Source organism: Neoarius graeffei, chromosome 17 (genome assembly GCF_027579695.1).
Source record: "Neoarius graeffei isolate fNeoGra1 chromosome 17, fNeoGra1.pri, whole genome shotgun sequence".
NCBI classification, from domain to species: Eukaryota; Metazoa; Chordata; class Actinopteri; order Siluriformes; family Ariidae; genus Neoarius; species Neoarius graeffei.
This window is the reverse complement of record NC_083585.1, coordinates 9,461,366-9,485,568: the sequence shown is the minus strand read 5'-3', so window position 1 is coordinate 9,485,568 and position 24,203 is coordinate 9,461,366. Positions and strand designations below refer to the sequence as shown.

General features: G+C 46.4%; 1 protein-coding gene across 1 annotated transcript in view; it reads left to right on the top strand.

Moving 5' to 3' along the window:
• Positions 1-24,203, top strand: part of p2rx8 (purinergic receptor P2X, ligand-gated ion channel, 8) — a 62,728-nt gene that overhangs the window by 37,465 nt on the left and 1,060 nt on the right.

Sequence of the window (24,203 nt, the reverse complement as noted above, 5' to 3'; positions counted from 1 at the left end):
CTTTTAAGTATGAATTTAACCAATTTATAACTCTACCAGTCAATCCAACCCAGTGTTCAAGTCGATATAGCAGTATGTTGTGATCAATAGTATCAAAAGCTGCACTGAGGTCCAGTAATACCAGGACCGATGTTTTGCCTGCATCAGTATTAAGATGTATGTCATTTATAACTTTAATCAGCGCTGTTTCAGTGCTATGATTGGCACGAAATCCTGACTGAAAATGATCAAAATGGCTGTTTGCTATCAAGAAGGCAGTTAATTGATTGAAGACAATTTTTTCAAGGATTTTCCCGATGAATGGTAAATTTGATATTGGCCTGTAGTTATTTAATACTGAAGGATCTAGATTATTTTTTTAAGAAGGGGCTTTACAACAGCTTTTTTTAGGGACACAGGAACAACGCCAGTCTCCAGGGATGTATTTATAATTTGAAGCACATCTGTAATTATAAGATGAAGAACAGACTTAAAGTTGGTGGGCAGAATGTCCAATTCAGATGTTGAGGAAGTGAGATTTTGTACAGTTTTTTCAAGAGTCTCAATCAATTAAACAAAATTCTGACATTGTGTTAAAGTTATCTATCTGTGTCATTGGTGATTGCAGTTTTTCAATTTTTTGCAACTGAGATATATATTATGAGGAATATTCTGCTGTATTTTATCAATTTTACCTTTGAAAAAGGATGCAAACTCATTGCATTTATTAACTGAGAGAAGTTCAGGTGCTAATTGTGGTGGGGGATTAGTTAGCTTCTCTACTGTTGAAAATAGCACACGGGCATTGTTCATATTCCTGCTGATGTTGGAGAAGAAAGACTGTCTTGCTTTACGAATTTCATAATTATAATTACAAAGCATCTCCTTATGGATTTGATAATGAATGTGAAGTTTAGATTTGCGCCATTTTCTTTCAGTCTTTCTACATTCTCTCTTTAGCAGTTTAACAGCCGGGTACTGCTTCCATGGTGCTTTCTGCTTATCATTGACTCTTTTGATTTTGAATGGAGCAATATCATCCATAATTTGGGTCATATTTAAATTAAAAAAATTCCAGTAAATCATCTACAGAGTCTGACATTTTGGTTGATTTCTGCGAGAGAGCTTGCTCAAAGAGAGCACATGTGTTGTCTTTTATGACTCTCCTACCTATAGTCGTTGAGCTATTCTGAATGTGAGGAGACATAGAAACATCAAAGAAAACACAGAAATGATCGGATAAGGCCAGGTCAACAACAGTATTAGAAACAGTAAGACCCTTTGTGATGACGAGGTCAAGAGTATGACCACGAGAGTGGGTCGGCCCCTGTACATGTTGTACTAGGTTAAAGTTGTCAATAATTGCAAGTAGTTCTTTGGCATAAATGTTATCAGTATTATCTACATGCAAGTTAAAATCCCCAGATATAAGACAATCAAACTCTAAGTAAATGACTGATAACAGTTCACCAAACTCTTCAAGAAAGACTTTGGCTGAATGTCTCGGAGACCTATAAATAGTTAATAATATGTTAGGAGAGCATGTAACAAGTGCACATAAGTGTTCAAAGGACATAAAATCACCAAGTGAGGATTGTTTACATTGAAAAGAGACTTTGAATATATTTGCGATCCCTCCACCTTTCCCTTGTCGAGTAACATTCAAAAAATTAAAATTTGGGGGAGCTACTTCAATAAGGGTGGAAGCACTATTTGCTTGATCCAGCCAGGTTTCAGTTAGAAGCAAAAAATCAAGATTGTATTTGCAAATAAGATCATTAATTAAAAATGACTTGTTTAAAAGTGATCTAACATTCAGAAGAGCTAGCTTTACAGAAAGTCTAGAATCTGCTTTTGCACTCTGATGTTGTTTTAAAATAGGAAGGAGATTAGATTGGTTCACCCCCAGGGTTAGATGTGCTCCATGTGTTCTGTTTCTTATCAACACAGGAATAGAGCTGGATGGCATAGGCACATTTTCAACACTACACCCATTTGCAGGGACCCAGAGTACATCAAACAAGACTTTCTAAATGTTCCATTTGGTTTGAGGGTGAAAGGATTGGAGATGACATGTATCTTTTGGAAGGTGAAAAAGATTTGTAGCCAGCTGAAAGTCCTGGGCGAACTGGGTACGCTGCTTGTCGCGACAGATTTGGGCTGGAAAAAGAGAGTGTAGCCATTGGGAGCAATCTTTTCATGCCATTTGGGAAATCCATCCGAGGAGGTTCCACTGAAGTGAGGAGAGTGTTCTTTATAGCAAAACCAACACCATGTAACCTGGGTTGATCTGAGGACTTTCCTTGCCAAAAGAAGGTATAGTTGGCCTCCCTGATGGAACCACTGTCAGCCAATCTGGTCTCCTGAAGGCAGGCCAAATCAATCCTCAGTCTGAGCAACTCCCAGTCAATCACAGCAGTCTTGCAGGCATTATCCACCTGTTGAATGTCATTGGTGAGCCCTGGGCACATATTCTTAACTTTCCAGATAGTCATTCAGGGAGCTGAAATCTTCTTCTTTGATTTTCATTTCTTGTCTGGTATGGAGGTTTTACAACCTGCTTGTCAAGATTTCTCTCTGCGCTTTACACACCCAGTAAAAGCAGGCAGGTCAAGGCAGGAAAGCACCTTATTGGCTGGAGGCTGCCCAGCTTCACGTGGGTGGGAGCTCTCCATTGAAATGTGGTGATCTTTCCTAACAGCAGAAGTGACCTCTGGTGCCTTAAAACTTTGCTAATCGGTATAGGTTTATAACTGGTAACTACCACTTCCTGTGCTTTCCTGGCATCTTGTGATGTAGTGCCTTTCCAGGGCACTACAGCCTGGGCACATGTAAATGGAAACCCTGAGATGCCCAAGTATCAAGGTTCCCTCTCGGCCTTGCTGGTAGGATCCAAAGGAAACGCAGAACCAATATTAGATTAGATAAAACTTTATTGATCCCTTTGGGAGGCTTCCCTCAGGGAAATTAATATGTCAGGTCCCAGTGTGGCTGCAGGAGTTGCTGACAGGAGACAAGATATGCCTTCCAGCCATCTTAGGGGCGCCACTCCAGATTTCCTGTCAGTTTACTCCCTTAGCCTTTGCGTAACCAAACGCTAACCCACAAGACAGTGGGAGACTCATGGAGGGCTGGAGCATTTATTTTCCCATGCAAAAACTAAATTTGTCCATTGTCCCAACCCTGGATCCTCAGATTACCTGGATAGTTTAGTCAGTAGAGCATCAGACTTTTATTAATTAATAACTAACAAATTAATTAGTGAAAACGATTTAATTAAAAACTCAGCACAAACCAAAGAACAGCCATAACTTCCATACTACTTGGATTTTTTAATTTTATTTTAAAACTAGATTTACAGTTATGTGCAAAATAATAGCAGTCTAACATCACTGTTTGTTTACTGATTTTGGCAGAAAAGATAATACAACATGGGAAAAAATAGGTGTAGCCAAGTAATGGGCAACCAACAGAATCAACAGTCATGACATGCACTCTGCTAATTGGGTGTAATTGTCTCATTTAATGAAAGGGGCATGTTCAAATTAATAGCAGTGTGGAGTTCAATTAGTGAGGTCATTCATTCTGTGAAGAAACAGGTGTCAATTATGGCCCTTATTTAAAGAAAGAGGGCAGCAAATGTTGTACCTGCTGGTTTTAGCCCTTGCTCAGTGAGTAAAATGGGTCGTCCCAGACATTGGACCGAAAGAGAGAGAACTTTGATCAAGAAGTTGACTGGAGAGGGGAAAACGTATAAAGAAGTGCAGAAAATAATTGGCTGCTCAGCTAAAATGATCTCAAATGCTTTAAAATGGCAAGCAAAACCCAAAACACATGGTAGGAAAAGAAATACTACCATCCACGTAGATCATAGAATAACAAGAATGGCAAAGAAGCATCCAATGATCAGCTCCAGGGAAATCAAAGAAGATCGCCAGTTACCTGGGAGTACGGCAACAATCCGAAGATGCCAAACTATTGCAAGAAATCCTCATAAAGTACCATTGCTGAAAAAAAGACGTGTTGAAAAGGTTACAGTTTGCCAAAGAACACATTGACTGGCCTAAAGAGAAGTGCCGCAACATTCTATGGACAGATGAGAGCAAGATTTATTCTTATTGGGTCTAAAGGCCACAGACCGTTTGTGAGATGACCCATAAACAGTGAATTCAAGCCACCGTACACTGTAAAGACTGTAAAACATGGAGGTGCAAGCATAATGGTTTGGGGATGTTTCTCATACTTTGGAGTTGGGCCCATTTATTGCATACCAGGCACCATAGACCAGTTTAAATATATCAAAATACTGGAAGAGGTCACGTTGCCTTATGCTGAAGAAGAAATGCCCTTGTGTGGTTGAATTCTCAAATCTGATTGGTCAGTTGTGCATTATTTTTTTGCTGTTTCTAATACCACATTTTTTTTCTATAGTAACAGCTCAATCACAGGGAATGCTCAAAATGAATTTTAAAAATGCGTTGCTTAACAAAGGTGGCACAGTGGTGTAGTAGTTAGCACTACTGCCTCACAGCAAGAAGGTTCTGGGTTCAAGCCCAGTGGCCAACAGGGGCCATTCTGTGTGGAGTTTGCATGTTCTCCCCCTGGCTCCGGTTTCTCCCACAGTCCAAAGACATGCAGGTTAGGCTAATTGGTGGCTCTAAAGGTGTGAGTGTGAATGGTTGTCTCTGTGTCAGCCCTGTGATGACCTAGTGACTTGTCCAGGGTGTACCCTGCCTCTTGCCCATAGTCAGCTGGGATAGGCTCCAGCTTGCCTGTGACCCTGCACAGGATAAGCAGTTATGGATAATGGATGGATGGTTGTTTAACAGAATACAATGTTTAAATATTAATTTGGTACTGGGTTCTATTAAGACATTTATTCAACATTTATACAGTGGTGCTTGAACATTTGTGAACCCTTTAGAATTGTCTATATTTCTGCATAAATATGACCTAAAACATCATCAGATTTTCACACAAGTCCTAAAAGTAGATAAAGAGAACCCAGTTAAACAAAAGAGACAAAAATATTATACTTGGTCATTTATTTATTGAGGAAAATGATCCAGTATTACATATCTGTGAGTGGCAAAAGTGTGTGAACCTTTGCTTTCAGTATCTGGTGTGACCCCCTTGTGCAGCAATAACTGCAACTAAACATTTCCGGTAACTGTTGATCAGTCCTGCACACTGGCTTGGAGGAATTTTAGCCCATTCCTCCGTACAGAACAGCTTCAACTCTGGGATGTTGGTGAGTTTCCTCACATGAACCGCTGGCTTCAGGTCCTTCCACAACATTTCAATTGGATTAAGGTCAGGACTTTGACTTGGCCATTCCAAAACATTAACTTTATTCTTCTTTAACCATTCTTTGGTTGAATGACTTGTGTGCTTAGGGTCGTTGTCTTGCTGCATGACCCACCTTCTCTTGAGATTCAGTTTATAGACAGATATCCTGACATTTTCCTTTAGAATTCACTGGTATAATTCAGAATTCATTGTTCCATCAATGATGGCAAGCTGTCCTGGCCCAGACGCAGCAAAACAGGCCCAAACCATGATATTACCACCACCATGTTTCACAGATGGGATAAGGTTCTTATGCTGGAATGCAGTGTTTTCCTTTCTCCAAACATAACGCTTCTCATTTAAACCAAAAAGTTCTATTTTGGTCTCATTCATCTACAAAACATTTTTCCAATAGCCTTCTGGCTTGTCCACGTGATCTTTAGCAAACTGCAGATGAGCAGCAATGTTCTTTTTGCAAAGCAGTGGCTTTCTCCTTGCAACCCTGCCATGCACACCATTGTTGTTCAGTGTCCTCCTGATGGTGGACTCATTAATGTTGGTAACTCGCCAGCGCCCCCTATAACGATCCCACAATTCCTTGCGCGCTCCACCCGGATGTGACGTGAAGTGGAACTGCTTTAACTGTATCGAGAGCGCCTCGATTCGTCCTCTCGTGTTCTGGCTACTGGAGTGGTCGGACGGACTGTAGGCACGCTCGCCTACAGTGTTGAGACTAACCGCTATTGTCTGAGAACAGCCTGTTCAAATTAGTTTCGGCCGAACTTTTGAACGACCCGCTAAGTTTCAGCGATATAGTGGTTTTGATTCTAAACCTTTGCAAAGTTTAACTACAGTTAAGTAGTTTTCCACGCTAAGAGGCATTTGCGGACAGCTTCGCTCCTCTCAGCCTTTTTCTCGTCGACGCATCACCGGAGGTTTCTCCTGAAGCACCGTGGGCCAGCTAGGCCTCCATCTCCCTGCTTCGTTAGCCGCGGTTGGACGCAACGCGCCGCTAACCTCCTCTCCTCGGACTGCGACCCTCAGCGCGGACATCGGAGAAAGAACTTCCATCGCATTGAGTAGGCACTTGGGCAAATTTTTAATTTGTAGCTTATTCAGATGGTTGTTAGGGTCATGTTTAAGCTTTGAGCTATTTAGCATACCCGCTCAGACACGGAAGGTGTTTGTTTGTTTTTATTGTTTGTTTTGGTTCTGTTTTTTTTTTCTTTGAACTTGTTAGACAGGGTATCTTGCATGATATCTTTCCTTAACTCCATTGCTAGCTTCCCTATCTGATTAGCAGCGCAGCGACAAGTTTGTTATTTTAAGCTCCGAGGCTAGACCGCTACAAGGCCTAGTTCTCTCCATCCAACACCTATTACACACACATATACACACACTCTCTCTCTCTCTCTCTCTCTCTCTCTCTCTCTCGTGTTGAGTTCTTTGCCTAGATAGTCTGTTGGAAATTGTTGTTAAGTGCAGTGTTTGGATCCAGCTGTAACGTGGTCAGATTCTCCTTAGCAACTTATTGCTAGCTACCTCAGGGTGATACGCTAGCTCGTAGGCTTGTGTTCTCGACTAGGCCTGCAGGCGCCATTTTTCCGACGCCATTTTGATACCTTCCTCATTGAGTTACCTGTGATACGACACCTAGGCACTGACCGCCATTTTGTTCAAGCATTGCCAGAGTGGCTAGTCATTAGCATCTGCCCACAGATACCTACACAAAGCACACATTAGCCACAGAGCTAATCCTTTGTTCTATTTAGCTAACATTCCTTTGTTTTAGCTAACGACAAGCTAGGTCACACACACACACACACCTCCACACACACGCACACACAAGGGATTCTCTTTTTCTATCTTTTCTCTCTCTCTTTCCCTCAAATTTATAGTCCAGGTGTAATTGTTCCATTGTTTTGTCTTGTTATTACCTTTGCCGACATTGAATGTATTTTGAGATTATTATTATTAGTGAGTAGTAGACAAATAAAAGCTAATAAAATTGAATTGCATTTTACTTGCTCCTGTTGTTTATTCACAAGGTCAACTATTTAGAACTCCTTTTTCCTTCAGAATTTAGCTTTTGTATACAACTGGGTTTCCCATCTAATACAGAGCTACCATTAATCTTGAATGTAACCATTCACGGTGAGTATTAAGATTAATAACTTAAGATTTTATGAGACTGATCTTTATTTATAAATTGATTAATTTAATTATCAATTATTACATAATTTATAATTTAATTAATCCCAATTCAACCTACATTAAAGTGGTGCCCCGTGTGAGGAATAGTTTAATGACCTTGTGAATTTCTCAACAATAACTTGTAAACTGCTGTATACCCAAAATCAACTGCCAAGGTATAACACAGATGACTTTAATGGTGAATCATTAACAGTGTGTTAATCACAGAACTGAAATTCAGCTGCCCACCACAGTTAGCTGATAAACTGGTTTAATTGATTAGTACATTAGAGTAATATCTAATCCAAGTACTTAATTAATATTATTAATAATAATCATTATTATTAACTAATTATTAATTGAGCTAATTAATACAAGTGAAACATTAGTGAAAACAAAGTAGCTAAGAAACCACATCAATTATTTAGCAACTTGGATTGAATTAAATTCTAACCTAATCAATCCCTAGTATTAATTTCCTTTAAGTTAATTAATACATTTCGAACAAAATGTCGCGTTCCCCATCAAGGGAGTCAGAAGGGCCCCTCCTCTCGCTCTTCGACGTTGTAGGCGATTTAGGCCAAGTCCCGGAGGATAGGAGAAATTACTTCTGTGATCTGGACCAAAAGGCTCGCTTTGATGAAATACACATAGCCATTAGGGAACTTAAGGAGCGTACTATGACTCTCCCAGAAGGGCTACCCAAATTGTTCATGATCTACTATAAGGAAATGGAACATGTGTGTATGACCCTCGAACAAGAGAAAAGAACACTAAAACGACAACTGGCCGAAGCTCAAAGGAGAGCAGAAAGCGCGGAGAGTAGCCTCGTGGGCCTGAGAGCCACACAAGATGAACTAAAGCGCGAAATAGAATACCTCAGAGAAGAAGTGACGCAAGCACGTCGCTCAGATGAGGGATCGGCCAAACCCTCCCAAGAACAGAGTTCCGCTCTGGAGGAGGAAGAACCTGAGCTTAGAACGGTAGATCAGACACCGCACTCAAGCTCAACTCGCGTGAAAGTCGCGCGATCGCCACCTCGTGGTGCTGGGAGTTTTTACTTTACTCCCCACTACACCCCCTCGCGCTTCAATATCGCTGCAGCCTCTAGCCCGCAGAAAACGCCGCGCTACATACCCTCAGACTCCTCTGACGGAGAGGCCGCCTACAAGCCGAAACGCAGACATAGGCGATATGAGAGCAGCTCAAATAGCGAAGACAGCGAGGACCCCTACGGGTCAAAATCAAAACGCCTCGTCGCAGAACGCAAAACTAGGATCCGCCAAATCGACGTCCTTGCGAAAGACATAGAGCGTTTTGAGCCGGAAAATCATAGACACCGAAGCGTTAATGATTATTTCCGGGAAATCGAGCGTAGCCTCCTGGACCTGCCAGAGGCTACGTCGCATGAAAAGGCCAGACTAGTCTGGAAAACTTTAGGTAGTGGCGTACGAGCATTCGTTGAGACCTTACCGCAGTCAGTCCTCGACAACTACAAGAAAATACGTAAGTACTTGAAAGAGGAATACTCGTTGTACGAGGACGAGACTGCTGCGACGATGGGTGCTATTCTGATCAGACAGAAACGAAGCGAACACCCTCGCGAGTACTACCGTCGGCTCCGCGCAGCGTACTTTCAGGGCAGAAGCGAGCCCGGGCTAGAGGAAGATCGCAACTTCAAGTCCCTCTTCCTCCATAACCTTCACCCGTGCATCCGTAACCAAGTAACACTCGCGTGTTGCCAGCGCCCCCATACTATGAGAGAAATGCGTCGCACCGCACAACTAACGTGGGAGACGTTCGTCCGACCCACAGACCGCCACGAGGACGATCCCAGAGTCCTCAGCCTATATGAGCAGGAAGGTCAGTCCTTAGGCCTAGAAGGGGGTGAAGCCCCAAACCGCAGGCCCCCTTGGGCGAACCCAAACCCCGGCCACCAGACGTCGAGTCAACCCAAAGGTAACTGGAAAGTTCGACAAGCTGGAGCCAAGGGGGAACAGGGCCCCAACGCCAAAGGGCAAGGTAACCGCAAACCTGGCAGTCACGGCCCTAAATCTCAGAATAGCGGACAGTCAAGGCCCCATCGCAACTCCTCTCGAAGGGAGCGGAGCCCTAAGCTAGCTACCGCTAAACAAGCCAACCAAGAGCCGCTTGGGATGGCAGAACTGAGGACCGAATTAGCACGAGTTAAACAACTGCTGAGCAATAAGAACAGGAAGGGTAAGCCGAGCAAGGACAGGGACGAACCGTCAGCATGACTAGGCCGGGACCCATCCCCACCACCACCGCGTGTCTACCTCGTGGGGTGGGGAAAGGACCCCTGCCCAATAGGCAGCGATGAGTTGAAACCACCCCCTCCGTTAGTGAAGCCTGACCCGCAGGATGCACCCCTGACGCAGTTTCTTGGAGATTTGGTTAGGAAAGGCAACGCCAAGCGTATCTATACCCCAGTTGTGGTAGAAGGCAACGTTTCCCTCCAAGCTCTCTTGGATACCGGGTCGGAAATCACCCTGATGTGTTCCAAAGTCTTCACAGAGGTTTCTGATGCGCGGCGCGCGCAAGGTAGACCCATCAGAACCGAACGTTGTGACGTCAACTTGGTTAGCTTCACCCAGAATCAAGCCCCAGTAACAACCATTGCATGGTTAGAACTCACCTTCCAGGGCATGTCCATCACTCACCCCACTTACATCTGCTCTGTTGGGGTAGAACCGTTCCTCATTGGCCAAGACCTACTAGATAGGCTAGCGCCCCTCATTGACTGTCGTCGTGGGCAACTGTGGGCCCAGGTCGCGTCCCCACAAACCCCAGATCCTCGTCGTCATGATCGAGCCCGTTGCGATGAAGTTAGCGTGGATGCTACTCCACCGATAGCTGAGTCAGGGCGGGTCCCCGAGAACCTCGAGACCACTCCGCCCCACCCTGAGCCGAGTCGAGACGCACCAAACTCAACCGACACTCTTCTCAACCGCAACGCGCTTGATGGCCACCCATCTTTCCTTTGCTTTCTTGGCGAATCTGCCCCAACCAGGTACTACCCCTGGATATCTGGCAACATTACTGTCAACGGCGTCACGGCACCTGGCGTCAGGTTAGCGCTTTGGTCAGAGAAGTCAGCCATCAGCCAAACGTGGTTCGACATAGTGCGTCAGAGCACTCCGTCCCCTGTCTTTGTGCAGAAGAGCCACCGGCTACTGTCAGCCGAACAACCCCAGAGCCCCATCAAAGCCACGGGCGTCTGCGCCGTGTCGCTCGCTATCGGTCAGAGAGAATTCCTTCATTTCTTGAGTGTCGTCCCCGGACTTCCTGACCCACTGGTCATTGGGGCAGACATCTTGGTCAGACTGGGAGCCCAACTGGACCTAGTCAACCGGGTCATCTGGACCCAAGCCGACGCTGCTAAGCACCCGTTCCAAGCTGACCCGGAACAAATGCGGTCAGGACAAACGATTCCCCAAGCCTGCCATGTCGCTAGCGAATTTGACATCGTCATTCCCGCTAGGACTGCTGGTTCCCCTCTTAAGCTGGTCATCATGAAAGACCAACAGTTTCGTAGCTCCCAGGCATTCTTCCAGCCTCTCAGATTCTTCATGGAGCTCGATTTAGCCGTGTGTGGGACTCCGCTGCTTGAAGTGAGTCATCGTTCCGCTTACCTCCTGGTTCAAAACTCCACGCGGGATGCCATCACGATCCCCGCCCATCGGCCTTTAGGCCTTCTGATAGACCAGGCATTCCATGACTTTGAACTCACCATTCCAGTCATCGGTGAGCTGCCAACACCGGACACTCATTCCGATCCAGTGGAACCTCCCTGGATCACTCTTCCTTTCCACATGATCCGCGTCGAACCTCACGACATGCTTCGCGACGAGCGCATAGTCATGACCAAAACTGACACCCCGAAACATATGCTGGTGTACGCTCTTGCCACGCAATCGAGCAACGACACCCCTGCAACTGAGGTCGTCGATTCAGCTCTAGGTGAACCGTACCCAGGCTTCGAACGAGAAGTTCAACAACAGCTGGTGAAAGCTGACAGCCTGACCACGGACGCCCATAGACGACAGCTCCATGAACTGTTCTACGACTTCAAGGCGATCTGGGCGCGAGATTCCAATGACTGCGGAGTCACGGACATCCACACCGTCCGAATCCCAACAGATCCGAACGCTCCACCGACGTTCGTGCGGCAATACAAAATCCCGTTAGCCGCATACGACTCAATACAAGAAACACTGGACACTCTGCTGGAAAAGCAGATCATTCGTGAGTGTAACTCGACTTACAACTCCCCCTTATGGCCAGTGCTGAAACCGAACGGCAAGTGGTGTCTCACCATTGACTATAGGCAGCTGAACAAGCAAGTGCCCTTGTCAAGATGGCCCATGATCCATCTGGATCAAGAACTTGCCAAGGTGAAGGGTGCAAAGTTCTTCTCCACCGCCGACGTGGCGAGTGGATTCTGGAACATGCGCGTGGATCCAGCTGACCAACACAAGCTGGCCTTTTCCTTTGGGAACCGCCAGCTAACTTTCAACCGATGTCCGTTCGGCTACGCGAACTCCCCCGCTGAATTCAACATCTTCTTGCATAAGGCAATGAGCGATGCCGCAGCTCGTGGCAACTTGATCTATGTCGATGACATCCTCATTAGGTCACAGACCTTTGATGCACACCTCGAAGAGATACGCCATGTTCTGTCTCAGCTGTCCAGAGCAGGAGCGAAGCTCTCTGTCACCAAAGGGCAGTGGTGTCGCACCAAAGTCGAATACGTTGGGCTGTGCGTTGGCCAGATGGCATTGAACCCCAGTCGGGGAGGGTGCGGGCTATCCAAGACATCAAAGCCCCATCCAACGTACCCGAACTCAGGAGCTTCTTAGGGGTCTGCAACTACTCCCGACAGTTCATCGAGGACTACGCGGAGATAGCACGACCGCTCACCGAGCTCCTCCGAAAGGATAAACCCTTCCAGTGGAGTGAGCCTCAAGAACTCGCGTTCAAGAGCATGAAGCAGAAGCTCTGCTCTGCTCCCTGCCTCGCGTATCCCGACAAAGACAAACCGTTCTTCTTGGAGGCTAGTTTCTCCACCCACTGCCTGAGCGCTGCACTGTCACAGCAGCATGACAAAGATCGCCGTGTCGTAGCATACGCCAGTCGGCCCCTCAGTGCTGTGGAGTTTAAATTTTCAGACTGCGAAAAAGCCCTGCTGGCCACGGTCTGGGCCGTTGAACACTTTCGCAGTTACATTGGTGGCCAGAAGGTGGTGATAGAGACCAATCATCAACCGGTCTCGTTCTTGAACAGCCAGAGGCTGAGAGAGGGAAGAGTTTCGAACAGTCGCATCGCAGCTTGGATGATGGCACTACAGGGCTACAACGTCGAGGTGAAGTACGCCCAGAACCACAAGATGGCGCTTGGCCGAGGCCTGGCGGAATGCCAGCATTGCGACTGCGAGAATAGTCCGGATCAAACCGAACTAACAACCGTACCTGCTCTCCCCTCCGACCACCACTACTATGACGAGAACGTCTGCAAAGACCTCCCCACCGCTTACATAGATGGATGCTCATTCCATCATGAACGCAAAGTCCAAGCCGGTGTCGGTATCGTATGGGCGAACGGCCCTATACAAGGGAAATACCAACATCGACTCGGGGCTAAGACTAGCCAATATGCGGAGGTAGCAGCCGTGCTCATCGTCCTGCAACAAGCTGCCCGTGAGAACATCAAGCAGTTAGTCCTCTGCTCTGATTCAAATTATGCCAGGCATAGCTTCGTCTCACACTTTCCCTCGTGGAAGGTGCAGGACATGAAAAACGCAAGGGGCAAGGAAGTGAAACACTCCGAACTCTTCCTAGCATGCGATCGACTCGTAACCGAACAGGGAATGTGCGTCTATTGGAAGAAGGTGAAGGGACATTCTCAAGTCCCAGGACCTGACAAAGTCGGTAACGATGAGGCAGATGGCCTCGCCAAAGCGGGAGCCGTAGACGGCCCCCTTTGGGAATTCCAGCCGTCATGGCTTCCCGAGACGCCACGCCATAACGTAACCGCGATTACTCGCCGACAGGCTAGAGCAGGTCAAACTGACGCAGTACCCCAAGCAGGAACAGTGCAACTCGGCCGACTGCCCCAGGATGCCGACCTGGTGTCTATGCAGGAAAGGGATCCCGTGATCCACCAAATCCGTAAGTTCCTTGCAGACCCCGTGGCGTCCCCAATTTCCCCACAAGAGTTGCAACAGTCCCGAGACTTAAATCACCTTCACAATCTCAAAAACGGCTTAAAACTCGAGAAAGGACTCCTGGTGTACACACCACGCAACCAGGGACCTCCCCGGTGGGTCGTGCCCACAGATCATAGGGGGGTCATGTTGCAGTACGCTCACGACAGCCCGTGCGGGGGCCATAGGAACGCTCAGGCGACCTACCAGACACTCCAACAGATTGTCTATTGGCCCTTCATGATTCAGGACGTTACCGAGTATGTCAAAGGGTGCTTGATTTGCTGCCAATTCCGACCAGCCCAACCATTGAACCGCGCCCCACTGCAAAGCAAAGGCATCTCATTCCCCTGGTCTAATCTCCAGATAGACTGGGTCGGACCGGTGCCGAAATCGGCTCGAGGTAATAAGTACCTCCTGACCGTCACTTGCGCGTTCACGAAGTGGGTGGAATGCTTGCCCGCCCCAAACAAAACTGCAGAGACCACCGCTCTCCTTCTTATGAACCATGTGTTCAGCCATTGGGGCTTGCCCCTATCCATTGATTCCGACCGAGGTACTCATTTCACCGCAGAGGTCATGAGAGTGTTGTGGGAGATGCTCGGAGTCGAGGCAAAATTCCACATCGCGTATCATCCTCAGTCTTCTGGTCAGGTCGAACGCGCCAACCAAACCATCGTGAGCATGCTTCGCAAGTATGTGAGTCACCATGGCAAAGATTGGGACATCAAACTCCCTCTGGTGCTGATGGCCATTCGGTCCACTCCTCACCGCACCCCGTTCGGAAATGATGACTGGCCGTGAAATGGTTCTTCCCTTACACCTCCTCTACCGACCAGAGGACCTAAGCGTTGCCACTGCGTACACCGCACACCAGTACGTCACCGACTTGCAACGCCACTTGCAGGCCACATTTGCGTGGGCCCAGGAACACCTCGAAAAGAGTGCGAAAGGACAGAAAGCTTACTACGACAGAAAGGCGACACACCGTGAGTACGAAGTAGGCGACAGAGTCCTATACTTCAATTTCACCAAACCGGTAGGAGTAGCCAGAAAATTCTTACCCCGTTGGTCCGGTCCTTTCGAAATCGTCGGTAAACTGTCCCCCGTCGCCTACCGCATCAAAATTTCGAAGCCCAGCCAGGCGCCTTCGTATAGATGGGTCCATAGCAACCAAATAAAGCTTTTTGAGCAGTCCACACTCCATAGGGGGGTGGACAAACAATAAGTTATAGCCTCCCCAACTTAGTTGCATGCCTCTCAATCCATAAGCGTGCATCTATAAGTAACCACCCTTGTTACCACTCAAATCGGAATAACAAACTCCTGTATGTTGCAGAATGGCCCCTCTCTGGATCCTCGGTATCTTCCTAGTCCTGCAGACCACATTGGCCGGTAACATAGTGGAACCAGGTCCGCCGAGTGGCATCGTTCTCCAAGATGCCCCAGGACTGCTCCTCACCAATTGCTGCGTCCATACCCAGCGCGTGTACACCCGCCTCGATCCTTGGGACGTGTACCGTAAGCATTTTAGATCGCCCACACAAACAAACCTCGAAACCGGGCCTGACTCCGAGATTGGGTCCAACATCGAACACGCCAAGCGTACCACAGTTCACATGCTCGAACAGTTACAGAAGTTCATAGTCACTGAGGAGGAACTCAGCGGCAAAACACGCCCTAAACGGTTCCTCGGAGGACTACTTACTGCTGCATCCGCCATTGGCTCTCTGTTCTCAATGGGCCTCTCTGCCGTTAACACCGTTAGCCTGACCGCGGTCAAACGAGAAATGAACATTCTTAAGGAAGAAATGCCAGAAATCCAGGGTAGACTACTAACTCAACAGGAGGAGCTGCAGGGCCTAGGCAAAACCCTGCAGGGAACCATACTAACCGTTAACATGCATTCTACATTAATCAAGAACACAGTACATGCCGTAGACAGGCTAGCAGCAATCATGAGAAGCGAAGTCAAGTATGTCCGAGTAATCCGAGACCTAATGCAGGACCTGATGAGAGAAGTAAGTAGCTCTCTCAGCACCCTGAGTGGAGGTAAAATCCCACCATATTTGATACCCCTCAGCATGGTTGACAGCATACTCCGATCTACTACCACGACTAACGTTTACTCATCACAGATTCATCTGGCTTATAGTCTTGGCAGTGCTATCCCCATTTTTGTGAACCCTCAAAACCTAGAAATAGGCTTCATCCTCAATCTCCCCGTTATTGAACGGCAAAACATATACAGAATCAAATCTGTCCTTAATGTAGGTTTCTGGAACAACGACGTACACGTACGTTTGCAGACACCTCCCACCATAGCCTATCACGATGACAACCCCTCTATCTACCTCGTCCCTAATTTAGACATGTGCACCTCTACCAAAGATATCCACTGGGTCTGCCCCAGCAATCCCTTTATCCGAGACACCACAGACCGCCTCTGTGGATTGACAAAAGTCCCCGAGCAGAAGTGTGCAGGCAAATTGTCTATTAAAGATGAAGGAATAGGAACTAGAGTAGAAAGAGCTGGTAATCGGTGGCTAATCAACACTCCCCAAACTGAGATTCTGGTATCATATGATCAACATAACACTGCCACTAGAATGAAGATCCCTAACGAAACCTCTCTCCTAAGTGTCCCACTAGGAGCCACTGTTCACGTGGGTGACCTCACCCTCCATCACCTTAGTGCTGACCAGTATGAGACCGAGATAGAAATGCCCGATGCCTTCCCAGGTCATGAACTTGAGATAAACTCCACCCTCCAAGCACAACTACTGCTGGAAGGGACCAAAACCGTGCAATTCGATCTTAAGCCCACTGGCATCGCTACCACTTTCTTGAATAACCGCGCAAACCCTTCGTCCAATGAAGGATCTTTAATAAGCCGAATTGCGCTGGGATTTCTAGCTAGCGGTTGGGTTATCACAGTCTTCATAGCCATCACTCTACATAGGTACATACTGACACTACACCGCAAACTGGACAAAACGATCTACGCACCTGAGAAATTAGATCGTGGCATTGTCCGATTCTCCATCAGGCCTAAGGCCTCCACTAACTTTCTTGAAGAGTAGGCTTGCTAACACGCTAACTAACCCCTCTTTTCCATTTTCCTTTATGGAGTTTTGATTTTTTTCGTTTGCTGTGTGAAATATTGTATGTAGAAGGTAGTTAAGTAGCCATAGTGTAATTGTTTTCATGTCCAAGTGCCTATGCTTTCATGCCCAAGTGCCTATGCATCTTATGGACTGTATGAAATGAATTGAACTGTTGAACTGTGTCTGAAAGACTTTTCACAGAAAGGACCCTTGGAACTACCTCATTGTGGAACTACCTCATTGTGGAACTACCTCATTGTGGATTACTAGGGACCGTGGGTCGCAGACTAAACACCATGTGCCCATAGGGTATCACTCCTTTCAGCGCCTATGGCCAAGGGGGGAATGTTGGTAACTCGCCAGATGGGATAAGGTTCTTATGCTGGAATGCAGTGTTTTCCTTTCTCCAAACATAACGCTTCTCATTTAAACCAAAAAGTTCTATTTTGGTCTCATTCATCTACAAAACATTTTTCCAATAGCCTTCTGGCTTGTCCACGTGATCTTTAGCAAACTGCAGATGAGCAGCAATGTTCTTTTTGCAAAGCAGTGGCTTTCTCCTTGCAACCCTGCCATGCACACCATTGTTGTTCAGTGTCCTCCTGATGGTGGACTCATTAATGTTGGTAACTCGCCAGCGCCCCCTATAACGATCCCACAATTCCTTGCGCGCTCCACCCGGATGTGACGTGAAGTGGAACTGCTTTAACTGTATCGAGAGCGCCTCGATTCGTCCTCTCGTGTTCTGGCTACTGGAGTGGTCGGACGGACTGTAGGCACGCTCGCCTACAGTGTTGAGACTAACCGCTATTGTCTGAGAACAGCCTGTTCAAATTAGTTTCGGCCGAACTTTTGAACGACCCGCTAAGTTTCAGCGATATAGTGGTTTTGATTCTAAACCTTTGCAAAGTTTAACTACAGTTAAGTAGTTTTCCACGCTAAGAGGCATTTGCGGACAGCTTCGCTCCTCTCAGCCTTTTTCTCGTCGACGCATCACCGGAGGTTTCTCCTGAAGCACCGTGGGCCAGCTAGGCCTCCATCTCCCTGCTTCGTTAGCCGCGGTTGGACGCAACGCGCCGCTAACCTCCTCTCCTCGGACTGCGACCCTCAGCGCGGACATCGGAGAAAGAACTTCCATCGCATTGAGTAGGCACTTGGGCAAATTTTTAATTTGTAGCTTATTCAGATGGTTGTTAGGGTCATGTTTAAGCTTTGAGCTATTTAGCATACCCGCTCAGACACGGAAGGTGTTTGTTTGTTTTTATTGTTTGTTTTGGTTCTGTTTTTTTTTTCTTTGAACTTGTTAGACAGGGTATCTTGCATGATATCTTTCCTTAACTCCATTGCTAGCTTCCCTATCTGATTAGCAGCGCAGCGACAAGTTTGTTATTTTAAGCTCCGAGGCTAGACCGCTACAAGGCCTAGTTCTCTCCATCCAACACCTATTACACACACATATACACACACACTCTCTCTCTCTCGTGTTGAGTTCTTTGCCTAGATAGTCTGTTGGAAATTGTTGTTAAGTGCAGTGTTTGGATCCAGCTGTAACGTGGTCAGATTCTCCTTAGCAACTTATTGCTAGCTACCTCAGGGTGATACGCTAGCTCGTAGGCTTGTGTTCTCGACTAGGCCTGCAGGCGCCATTTTTCCGACGCCATTTTGATACCTTCCTCATTGAGTTACCTGTGATACGACACCTAGGCACTGACCGCCATTTTGTTCAAGCATTGCCAGAGTGGCTAGTCATTAGCATCTGCCCACAGATACCTACACAAAGCACACATTAGCCACAGAGCTAATCCTTTGTTCTATTTAGCTAACATTCCTTTGTTTTAGCTAACGACAAGCTAGGTCACACACACACACACCTCCACACACACGCACACACAAGGGATTCTCTTTTTCTATCTTTTCTCTCTCTCTTTCCCTCAAATTTATAGTCCAGGTGTAATTGTTCCATTGTTTTGTCTTGTTATTACCTTTGCCGACATTGAATGTATTTTGAGATTATTATTATTATTAGTGAGTAGTAGACAAATAAAAGCTAATAAAATTGAATTGCATTTTACTTGTTCCTGTTGTTTATTCACAAGGTCAACTATTTAGAACTCCTTTTTCCTTCAGAATTTAGCTTTTGTATACAACTGGGTTTCCCATCTAATACAGAGCTACCATTAATCTTGAATGTAACCATTCACGGTGAGTATTAAGATTAATAATTTAAGATTTTATGAGACTGATCTTTATTTATAAATTGATTAATTTAATTATCAATTATTACATAATTTATAATTTAATTAATCCCAATTCAACCTACATTAACATTTAGCCAATGTGAGAGAGGCCTTCAGTTGCTTAGAAGTTACCCTGGGGTCCTTTGTGAGCTTGCTGACTACACACCTTGCTCTTGGAGTGATCTTTGGTTGACCACTTCTGGGGAGGGTAACAATGGTCTTGAATTTCCTCCATTTGTATACAATCTGTCTGACTGTGGATTGGTGGAGTCCAAACTCTTTAGAGATGGTTTTGTAACCTTTTCCAGCCTGATGAGCATCAACAACGCTTTTCCTGAGGTCCTCAGAAATCTCCTTTGTTCGTGCCATGAAACACTTCCACAAACGTGTTGTGAAGACCAGACTTTGATAGATCCCTGTTCTTTTAATAAAACAGGGTGCCCACTCACACCTGACTCTCATTTCACCTTCAAATTAACTGCTAATCCTAGAGGTTCACATACTTTTGCCACTCACAGATATGTAATATTGGATCATTTTCCTCAATAAATAAATGACTCAGTATAATATTTTTGTCTCATTTGTTTAACTGGGTTCTCTTATCTACTTTTCGGACTTGTGTGAAAATCTGATGTTTTAGGTCATATTTATGCAGAAATATAGACAATTCTAAAGGGTTCACAAACTTTCAATCACCACTGTAGATGGTGTCTCACGTGTCAGTGCGATGTAATGTAAAGTTGCTTGATGCTTTGTAAAGTTTCCCAGCACAAGAAGTCTTCAGGACCGAGGAGTTTATGCTACCCAGTTTCTTGGTAAAATGACAGGCTGCATTTCTTTTTGAGAGTGACAGACAAACACAGAACAGACTGAGAGAGAAAGACAGACAGACAGAAACAGACAGACTGGTAACATCCAAAAAATTAGGCATGAAACGCCTATAATAGCCAGCCAGCCCCAGGAACTGCCTCACCCCCTTTTTGGTCTTAGGCAAGCCGCAATTGTTGCAGTCTTATCAGTATGGGGACATACCTGCCCATGACCCAAGTGGAAACCCAGATACTGTACTTCCACCCATCCTGCACATTTCTTCGGGTTTGCAGTGAGTCGCACATGCTTCAACAACCCTAGCACAGCCCTTAGATGTTGTAAATGCTGCTGTCAATCGTTATTGTCAATAATAATGTAATCGAAATAGGCAGCAGCATATGCATTGTGGGAATGGAGGATTCGGTCCATAAGACCCTGAAATGTCACTGGGGCCCCAGATAACCCAAATGGAAGGGTGACAAATTGGTGGAAACCAAACAGATTGGAAAAGGCTGTTTTTTCATGGGATAATGGAGTCAAGGGGATTTACCAACATCCTTTTGTCAAATCCAGTGTTGAATAAAAGTGAGCCATGCCTAACCGATTGAGCAGTTCATCAGTGCGAGGCGTCGCAAATATGCGTCAAATTTAGACACAGTGTTGACTTTTTTCTATTGTCTACACAGAACCAGACCATCCCATCGGTCTTGGGAACCAAGACCACCAGATTGCTCCAATCGCTGTGCGACTCCTCCATTACTCCCATGTCAAACATTGCATTGAGGTAATCCCAAGCCACATTTTTCTTGTGCTCGGGGAGCCGATACAGGCAGCTGTGCACCACCACGTCCCGGCGAGTCCTGATGTGGTGCTCTATGAGGTCAATGTGATCAGGGAGGGGCAAGAACACATCGCAGAATACTTCCTGCAACCTGATAACTTGTGCTCTCTGGGACAGTGAGAGGTGGTCTCCATACTATGGAGACCACCTCTCACTGTCCCAGAGAGCACAAGTTATTCTGATTCAATTCTGAATCAGAATTGAATTGGGCTTTTAGACTTGCCTCCAGTCCCAGCTCCGCTCTCTCTGGAACTACCATTGCCAGAGCCACAGGAACCTCCTCTTTTCACAATTTCAGGAGATTGAGGTGGTAAATTTGAAAGGCATCACCTCTATCTGTGTGCTTGACCTCATTGTTGACTTCCACAATTCACCGTGCGACCTCACAGGGCCCTTGCCACTTGGTGAGTAATTTTGAGCTTGACATAGGTAGTAAAGTGAGCACTTTACCTCCTGGTGCAAATTCTCTTAGCCCTGTTTCTGTTGTACAGGTGGGATGGACATTCTTGCCCCTGTAGCAAATTATCCTGGGTTATGTGACTCAGTGTGTGGAGTTTTGCTCTCAGGTCAAGAACAGACTGAATTTCATGTTTGCTTTGTGAAGGTCTCTCTTCCCAATTTTCTTTAACGATGTCTGAGACGCCACAGGGCTCATGCCAATACAGTAATTCAAATAGGGAAAACCCGATGGAGGCTTGTGGGGCCTTGCACACTGCAAACAACAGAGGGTCTAGCCACTTGTCCCAGTTTCTAGTTTCCCCGTGAATGAACTTACGAATTGTGGTTTTAAGTGTTTGATTAAATCGATTGACCAGGCCTTTGGTTTGCGGATGGTAGACATTAGTATGAATTGATGTAATCCTCAATAATTTGTACAATTCATATAGTGTGCGTGACATAAAAGTAGTGCATAAAAGGAGTTATTTCGGCATGCTGACTTGGGAGATAATACAGAAGAGTGCCTCTGAACACATGCTGAGATATTGCTGAGAGGCATTGCTTCCAGGTATCACGTTGCATATTACACTATGACTAACACAAAGCAATACCCATGTGCAGATCAATCTAATGGCCCAATGAGATCCATGCCAATTCTTTTGAAGGGGATCTCAGTTAATGGTAATGGGCGCAATGGTGCTTTTGGCATGGCTGCTACATTTACCAGCTGACATTCGTGACAAGCCGCACAGCACCTGCAGACATCGGCATGAATCTCTAGCCAATAGCAATGAGCCATGAGACAATTTAGTGTTTTGTCCTGACCTAGATGGTCAGCCAGGGGATTATGATGTGCCGTATGGAATAAAAGTTCCCTATGGCCCAACAACTGTGTCATCTCTTCTTTAGTCTGAGTGTCTGTCATCACTCGATATAGCCTATCCTTAATAATGGAAAAGTACAGAAAGGAAAGTACAACATTAGGTTGGAGTTTTTTCTCTTGGTCAACAGCATGCCTCAGAGACTTGTCACGCATCTGCTCCAGTGGGAAATCCCCAGAGGGTTTTCCCGAGGAGAGAGGAGGGGCGGGGCCCTCCCCACATCATGATGACACCGAGCTGATGCAGATGGCCTAGAGACCGCCTCCCCAGTCAATGTTATGGCGGGATTCCCCTGTGATGTGCTAATGCAGGACCCATCCACTACTACCTGCTTTATTATTGTTTTAAACCCTGGCCAATCTGTTTCCAGGATAAGTGGATGGGTGAGGCTCGGACTAACTGCCACCTCCACACAATGCTTTTCACTCAGGAAATGAATAGTGATGGGCATTAGCAGATATTTATGAACATCCCCATGTATGCACCTCACCTTCACCAATCATGCATTTCCCAGTGCCCTGCATTGAATCAGGCTTTGATGCTTGGAGGTCTGATTACAACCAGAATCCACCAAAGCCTGATGTGTACCCCTTTGAATACTCACAGAGACTCAGCACGTTCCTACTCAATCAGTGGAAGCCTGCGGCTGTCAGGAATGCGAATCAGAATCGCTGTCCCTTTGCGGAAATGCTGATCCCAAGAAATTCCAGCCTTCCTGCTGTGCCAGCAGACCTGCCCAGACTTTCTTCTGATTTTAGCGAACACGGACAGATTCACCTGTGGAGAAAGACGCGATTAGCAGCAACACAGACATGGAAAGAGAAAGGGATGAGGCGACACGAGGACAGACACGAGTGCAGGGAGTGGGTACAGGGGGAGTTGACCCCTGTCTCTGCGAGGCTGGGGTAGGAGAGGGACAAGGAGAGGGAGAGAGAGGAAAAGAAGCTGCAGGAGCGCCTACTTCCGGAAATGCTATCAGGTGGTCCTCGGCCAGTTGGGTCGATGTCCCGCGCGGTAATTGTGCAACAAACTTTTCTAGCATCACTCAATCGATGATGGCCTTGGCCATCTTGCACTCGCATGCCAGCAGCCACTGTCGGCAGGCATCCCGGAGCTGTTGCGCAAATGCAAACGGGTGGTCGACTTCACCATATGCCAATGCACGGAAGCGCTGGGGATACTCTTCTGGGCCGTGGCCAACCCGCTGCAGTATAGCCCGCTTCAGGTTGGGGTACTCCAGCACGCTGGTGGCTGGGAGCTGCTGAGCCGTGAGCTGGGCTTCCCCCAACAGGAGTGACAATAGGTGTGCCACCCACTGTGAAGTTGGCCACGAGCTCACCTCTGCGACACTTTCAAACAGCTCAACGAAGGCTTCAGGGTTTTACTGCAGTCCTATTTTGACCAGCTGGACGGGTACATTGATCGCAAGAGCCACTGCTGGAGCACCCGTTAACTGGACCAAGCTCCAGATCACTTGCCAGTCTTCCGCCTGGGCCTTGAACAGAGCCTGGAAGTGCTGCCCCTGCTCGATGGACAGTGCGACAAGTTCCCAGTGCTGGCACTGGAGGTCATTGATGAGTGTCTGGTGGAGCTCCCTGACTAGTTCAGACTCCATGGGGGTGTTTTGTTCCTCAATCCCGGATTTCGGTACCAATGTAATGGGTTTTTATGTTGCAGCAAATGAGGAACATGGAGACAGGTGTACAACGTGTGCTTTATTTTCACTCTCGCTTTTCTGTGAATGCTAGTACGCGCATGCGCGCACACACAACACGGGAACTCACCTCTCTCTCATATTACTGGCTATCTGCAAGACACACAGAGACATGTTAATATACAACCAGTAATTAGATACAGGTGTCTATACATCACGTTATCCGCTGGTTTAACCTGACTCCTCGCTGCTCACAGTCAATGCTCAACCACACCCCTGCTGCTGATTTCATGTTAAAACTGTTAATATTATAGTCATGCTGTCTGTTGTTGCCCAAATGAGGATGGGTTCCCTTTTGAGTCTGGTTCCTCTCGAGGTTTCTTCCTCATGTCGTCTGAAGGCGTTTTTCCTTGCCACCGTCACCACAGGCTTGCTCATTGGGGATAGATTAGGGATAAAATTAGCTCATGTTTTAAGTCGTTCAAATTCTGTAAAGCTGCTTTGCGACAATGTTTATTGTTAAAAGCGCTATACAAATAAACTTGACTTGA